Source organism: Sorex araneus, chromosome 3 (genome assembly GCF_027595985.1).
Source record: "Sorex araneus isolate mSorAra2 chromosome 3, mSorAra2.pri, whole genome shotgun sequence".
In the NCBI taxonomy this organism is placed as follows: Eukaryota; Metazoa; Chordata; class Mammalia; order Eulipotyphla; family Soricidae; genus Sorex; species Sorex araneus.
Window position 1 is genome coordinate 207,688,748 of NC_073304.1, and position 5,736 is coordinate 207,694,483.

Here is a 5,736-nt window from a genome sequence, read left to right on the forward strand (position 1 = left end):
ATTTGAACACCAGGGTATATATAAGGTATAAGATATTATTTAATACTTAAGAAATGGTCATCCCTCTGCTAGCTAAGATTTCTTCTGTTGACAAGTTTTCTTTCAAATATAATTAAGAAGGTAGGAAATTATCAAAAATACTCACCATTAAAAAATTATCTTGGTTTCTGTTAACCTCTGACCTCTTATAAATCAGTAAATTCAAGAGGCCCATATTTTACCAGTGCTGTATTTGTTGAGGGTACTGGCCATTTGCATTATCCATTTAAAAGATTCAAATAGTCTGCAAAAGTACATACTACAAAATAGTATTGTTTCAAGATTGGAGGTCACATTTAACACACCATACATGATTCATCTGTATATTTACAGAGATTTAAAGCACACAAAATTGTGCAGATAATGGACCAAAGTCTAAACCTTTACATACACTTAGTTGCATACATAGCAACAAGATACAGTTCTGAACAAATAACAACCAATAATCAGCCAAATTACTATGTACACTTTAGGCAGGAAGCAATTAAACACTGCCTAATAGAATGTCACTTAAAATTACTTTTCTATGAAACATCCCTTCCCCCACGATACACACACATTAAAAAATTCTTCCCCCCGCCTCCCTCCCACCCCATAAATGTTATACTGATGCTTGTGACTACATACACCACATGTCCCAAAACATTTGGTTTGTCACAAGGTAAAAAGCAACACAACAATTCAGTGATTTAGTCTAACAATGTGTCAGATTTAGCTTTTGTCAGTCAGCTACTAGATGGCTGCAGTTAATAGGCGCCATTACTCCAGAAGCATATTCAGACTTGCATGTGAAGGGGCTGAAGAAGAGGAGCAAAAACGACTAACTGAAAGTTTCCTCACAAGTACTGCTAAATTAAATACTGGCTCTTATAAAGTGAAGACAGCATCTAACTGGAGGGTAAAGGCCCTAAGAAAATATTTAAAATAATAACAAACTTTTACTTCCTTTATCACAATAAAATATTTTCAGTCTAACTATCCAATTGTTAAACAAAATCAACTGTCCCCTTCAACAACTATCTTGCAAATTCACTCTTAATGAAGACAGAAGAAGTAATTGAAACAACAATCACACACACAGACAAACAGAACAAAATAAAAATAAACCCCAAAAAACACTACTGTATGCTGATGTGGTGGAAAACCAGAGACCAGAAATATGGCAAAATCAGTACTTCATAAACAGTCAATGGATTTTTCTAAAAATACTTTTTGCTAATGGCAAAGTTCAACACCTCAGAAAAACTCTGAATTAAGATCTTAGAATAAGTTTCCAAGCTGTACAACATAGTTTCAAATACACTACTTCTGTTGTTTATAAGGCTGCATTGAAGTTTAGCTTAACAGTCATAAGCCATGTGTTCGAAGGTACGGTAAAGAAACAAGTTTTTCCTTTGTTCACCCTACAACCTGTGAAGAGGTATCATTGCTTTCCAAATACATCCTAAAAATTTTTCCTTTTAAGTTATGTCCAGGGGAAAAAAACCCAATAAACATTTCAGCATTGCTTCATAGACTCATCTAGAAAATTATTTACTATAAAGTGATAATATATTTTAATGCTCCCAGCATTTTCTTGTTACTCTAGAAATATTCTCATTGGAATATTAGAGTTAAATAAATATGCTCAGACTTAAATTCGCTGTTGTGCTGCTACACGCAAGATGGAAAGAGCTATAGAACAACTATCACCTTTCTAGCAAGTGCCAATTTTAAGAAGCCAATGAATTCTATGTGCTATTGACGTGGCTAGAAAACTGAAATGTATTGCAGACCCCTTAACAGCTTGAGTTGCTGCATCTCCAAGAGAAAGTGAGTACCTCTTGGGTGGAACTGGAAGTAGAAGAGGAGGCCAAGGAGTTGGGGTTTTCTGGTATGTCTCCTTGTCTAAAATTGTCTTCAGGAGAAAAATCACAACAGTTACCAGGGTGCAAGCTCGTGTGGTAGGATAACAATGAATGAGAGGCCAGTCCTCTTTCCACTTGTCTGGCACGATCTGCTGGCAAGGATGGGGTCAGTGTTTGCCAGGTGGCTCCCGGACAAGGTCTTTTTAGGGGAGTACAACAAGGCTTCAGTCATTGCTTTTAATAAAGTGCTTTGGGATCCTTCAGGAAAGGGGGCTGGTGGAATATTATTACTAACTGGCTTTAACTTTCAAACCAAATGGAACCATTTTCTACAGTGTAATTATTGCTCGGAGCATTAGTGAGTGTTCTTTAAAATGAAACAAGTCTCATCTTTAAATACCCTCTGCTTTAAATACCAATTCCCTAGAGTCACTGTTTTTAATTACTGTCTTTTAGTTACTTCTTATCAATTAAGAGGATGTGATAGTTTTGTAAATGACTGCCAAGCATCTAAAATGGTGACTTGCAATTTCCAGGCTGTCTTCTCTTCTGAGCAGACAGCAAGAATAAAATCAAGGATATCTAGCTTCATATGCAGTATGTCAGCTGGCTGGAGGAATGGACTCCTACCTTTACTAAGACATCAATGAGAAGATGTATAATGATGATGACAATACTCGTGCTAGGTTGTGAGTGAATTACGACCTGGAAATGTGTTTCTGACTTAATATGTTGTTCTCCATTGGACTTGAAGTAGAGACAGACATATGGAGACAGTCAATGATAGGTGAGTGCTTTTACAAATAATTGGAGCTGAAAATACAGGTGAGAATTGGCTCTGTGAGGAAAAACTGAGCAAAAGAAGACCTGAGGCAGGAAACCTTTATCTGGATGCTCTCAGACTGAATTTAAAAAGAATGAAAGACATAAATCCATCATATCCAAAGCAAACTAAGTAATTGGAACAAGATAAAAAAATAAATTTTAAAATATCCCTAGACATTGTAAAGTTTCTATAATTATAAGACTGGCCAAATGAATAAAGGAGGATGAATTAGTAAAATTTCTCCCACAAGAATGTGTTCATTTAAATTAGACTCACAAACTGTTGCAAAGTGGAGGTAAGGGTGGAGGGAAACTATGTGAACCAATAGCTAATTAGTGAATATAGAGCATCCCCTTTTATAGGTATATTGCTAGGAAAACAGATTTTCAAGTAGATTGCGTGTCCATTGAAATCTAATATACATTTTTCACTTTATGGGGATGCATTTTTTCCTTGTAGAAGATGAAAAAGGCCCTGTGTCCTGAAAATAAGTTAGTGGGGTTGGCTTTAACACACCTTTATACCACATGTTGTTATTTTGTTCAGTGTGCCAAAACTTGCTGAGCAAAATAAAGGGTCAGAATGATGGGTCATTCTCAGCCTTTGCAATTTGTTGAATCCCTCCCATCTAATTCAGTCACACAACTTGCCTCCATATTATTATATGTCTTGATAGGAAAATTTCTTGGCTTCTTCATTCTTGATTTCAGCATCTCATCTTACAAATCCATCCAACATACATGTTTTTTTGTTTGTTTGTTTTTTGGTGACACCCAAAAACTTACTCCAGGGTTTACTCCTGGCCACTTTGGTCTGTGTATAGGGATCATTCCTAGAGGGACTTGGGGGACCATATGTGGACCTGGGGATTGAACCTGTATCAGCTGTGTGCAAGGCAAGTGCATTACCTACTTTATTCTCTTTCTGGCCCTCTAGCACTGTCTAACACTGTCGTCCCATTGTTCATTGATTTGCTCAAGCGCGCACCAGTAACGTCTCATTGTGAGAGTGGTTGTTACTGTTTTTGGCATATTGAATATACCACGGGTAACTTGCCAGGCTCTACCATGTGGGCGAGATACTCTCAGTAGCTTGCCGGGCTCTCCGAGAGGGGTGGAGGAATCAAACCTGGGTTGGCTGCATGCAAGGCAAACGCCCTACCTGCTGTGCTATTGCTCCAGTCCTCAACATATAAAATTTGTCTGATCACTAGAAATAAGTAGAAACTGAGTACATATGACTGTCATTCTTGTTATTAAATGGTAGTCACATTGTATGTCATCTTAAATGTACTTTCTCCCAAATTTGCTTTTAGTTAATTGACTTTGCCCAAATGTCTATTACATAAACTTTGTATTTCCTGGCCACAAGAAGCTTACTGAAATTAGATATTGGTTAGGTTAAAGAAGGTCGAAGAAAAGAGATGAATTTGAAATTAGAACGATCTGCAAGCATCCCATAGAAAGAGGTGACTAGGGATACAGCAATTCCCACAGGACCGCCCCTTACGAGGGAAATGGTTATGGATTCTGGAGCTAATTCCAGGACTTAAACTAGCTCTGTGACCTTGAGCAAATCACTTAACCTCTCTGTGCCTAATTGCCTCTGTAAATGCAATGACTTAGACTCATTTTATGGTCCCTTGTAGCTCTAATACTTCATGTGTGAAGAATTCACTCAGAACAGAAGAAAACAGCATGTTAAATGGAAAAGGAGCTGCAATAATTCTGATCAAGCGTCTTTGAGGGGTTCATTGAGTATAAAATCTCTTAAAGACTGAGCTCTGGGCTTTACTTTTCTAATGACCATAGGCCATGGGCCAAATCTACCTTTCTGCCAGGGTAATTATTTATGTTTAAATCAAATGTTTTAAAAATGGAAAGGATCGGAATAACATTGTGAACAGGAGACTTTGTATGAACTCCCATGAGGAGGAATGGTAGAACTGTTGAGGACAGGGGAAGGGCCATAAAGAGTAATATTTAACTGAAATGCCTATGAAGCAAGAAAGGACTATTTAGAATATCAATGAACTGAATGAGTTTTCGTTCCAGGAAATTAGAGAAGACTCATGCCCTGTTTTGAATATACAGGGTGATTTTTCTTTGATTTGCCTGTCTTGCTTGTGAGAAAGGCAGGTGGGAGGCCATGGGTCCAAGGAAGGATTTTCATGAGTCTTTGAGGATAGATTGGGAATCACTGGTGGGGCCTTTCAGGAAGAGGCCAGCAGATGTGGGGAAAAGACTGAGTTTGGGAGAGATGGGTTGACTGGGGAAGGCATCCACCCAAGTCCAGAACAATCTGTTCCATGGCCTGTGATGTGGACAGAGTTGATCTTGTTTACTTAGCAATAAGGAGTTCAGCTGTCATTGCTAGTTTGAAGTGAATTTTCATATCCAATGACAATTCTATCATCTAAGAGATCCATCATTTCCAAAGATCGGGTGCCACAGATTTACTTATTTTAGGACTGAAAAACATACACTTTTGCGAATGTTACTTTCCTTCCCCTTGCTTTATCTATCTGCAGGATTTCATGCAGTTCAGTTATCTCTGTATACCCTGGAATACTTTATGGCCCTGCTTCATGCTTGAATTGGAGCCGAGCTTGCAAGTAGAGATGCTTCCTACCTTCTTCTGTCTTTTCAAGATGGAACTAGAAGCTCCCCTACCTTTACTTCTGGGTGTTAGCACGCACCACTAGGTGAAGAAAAGGCCTGTTCAGAGAGGATGGGAACTCTGTGCTTTGGAATGATTTAGCAGCTTCCAGGGAATCTAGATAGGTTCATCTGTGTCTGGACCCTTGAAACACAGTTTAGGACTCTTCCCCCACAAAATCCTCTAAGGGTTTCAAGGTTTCAAGTGGAGAGAAATCTGCGCTAATCAAATTTTCACCTAAATAATTTCCTACCCCATCAACCACAAATTGATGACAGAGCGCTAAACCCAGAGGTCAGATTACAGGTCCAGCTCTAGAATGGAGGGTGGTTCTTTGGACTGCTCTACCCAGCCACAGGGGCCAAT

The 5,736-nt window shown here is 38.5% G+C and overlaps 1 protein-coding gene across 1 annotated transcript in view; it reads right to left on the reverse strand.

Moving 5' to 3' along the window:
- Positions 1-640: 640 nt before the first annotated feature.
- The window catches only part of ANKFN1 (ankyrin repeat and fibronectin type III domain containing 1), a 438,173-nt gene continuing 433,077 nt past the window's right edge, over positions 641-5,736 (reverse strand). Inside the window, 1 exon segment of the mRNA XM_055133117.1 lies at positions 641-5,736. This exon segment is cut by the window's right edge and continues 547 nt beyond it. The gene's annotated coding sequence lies outside the window, so the exon portion shown is untranslated.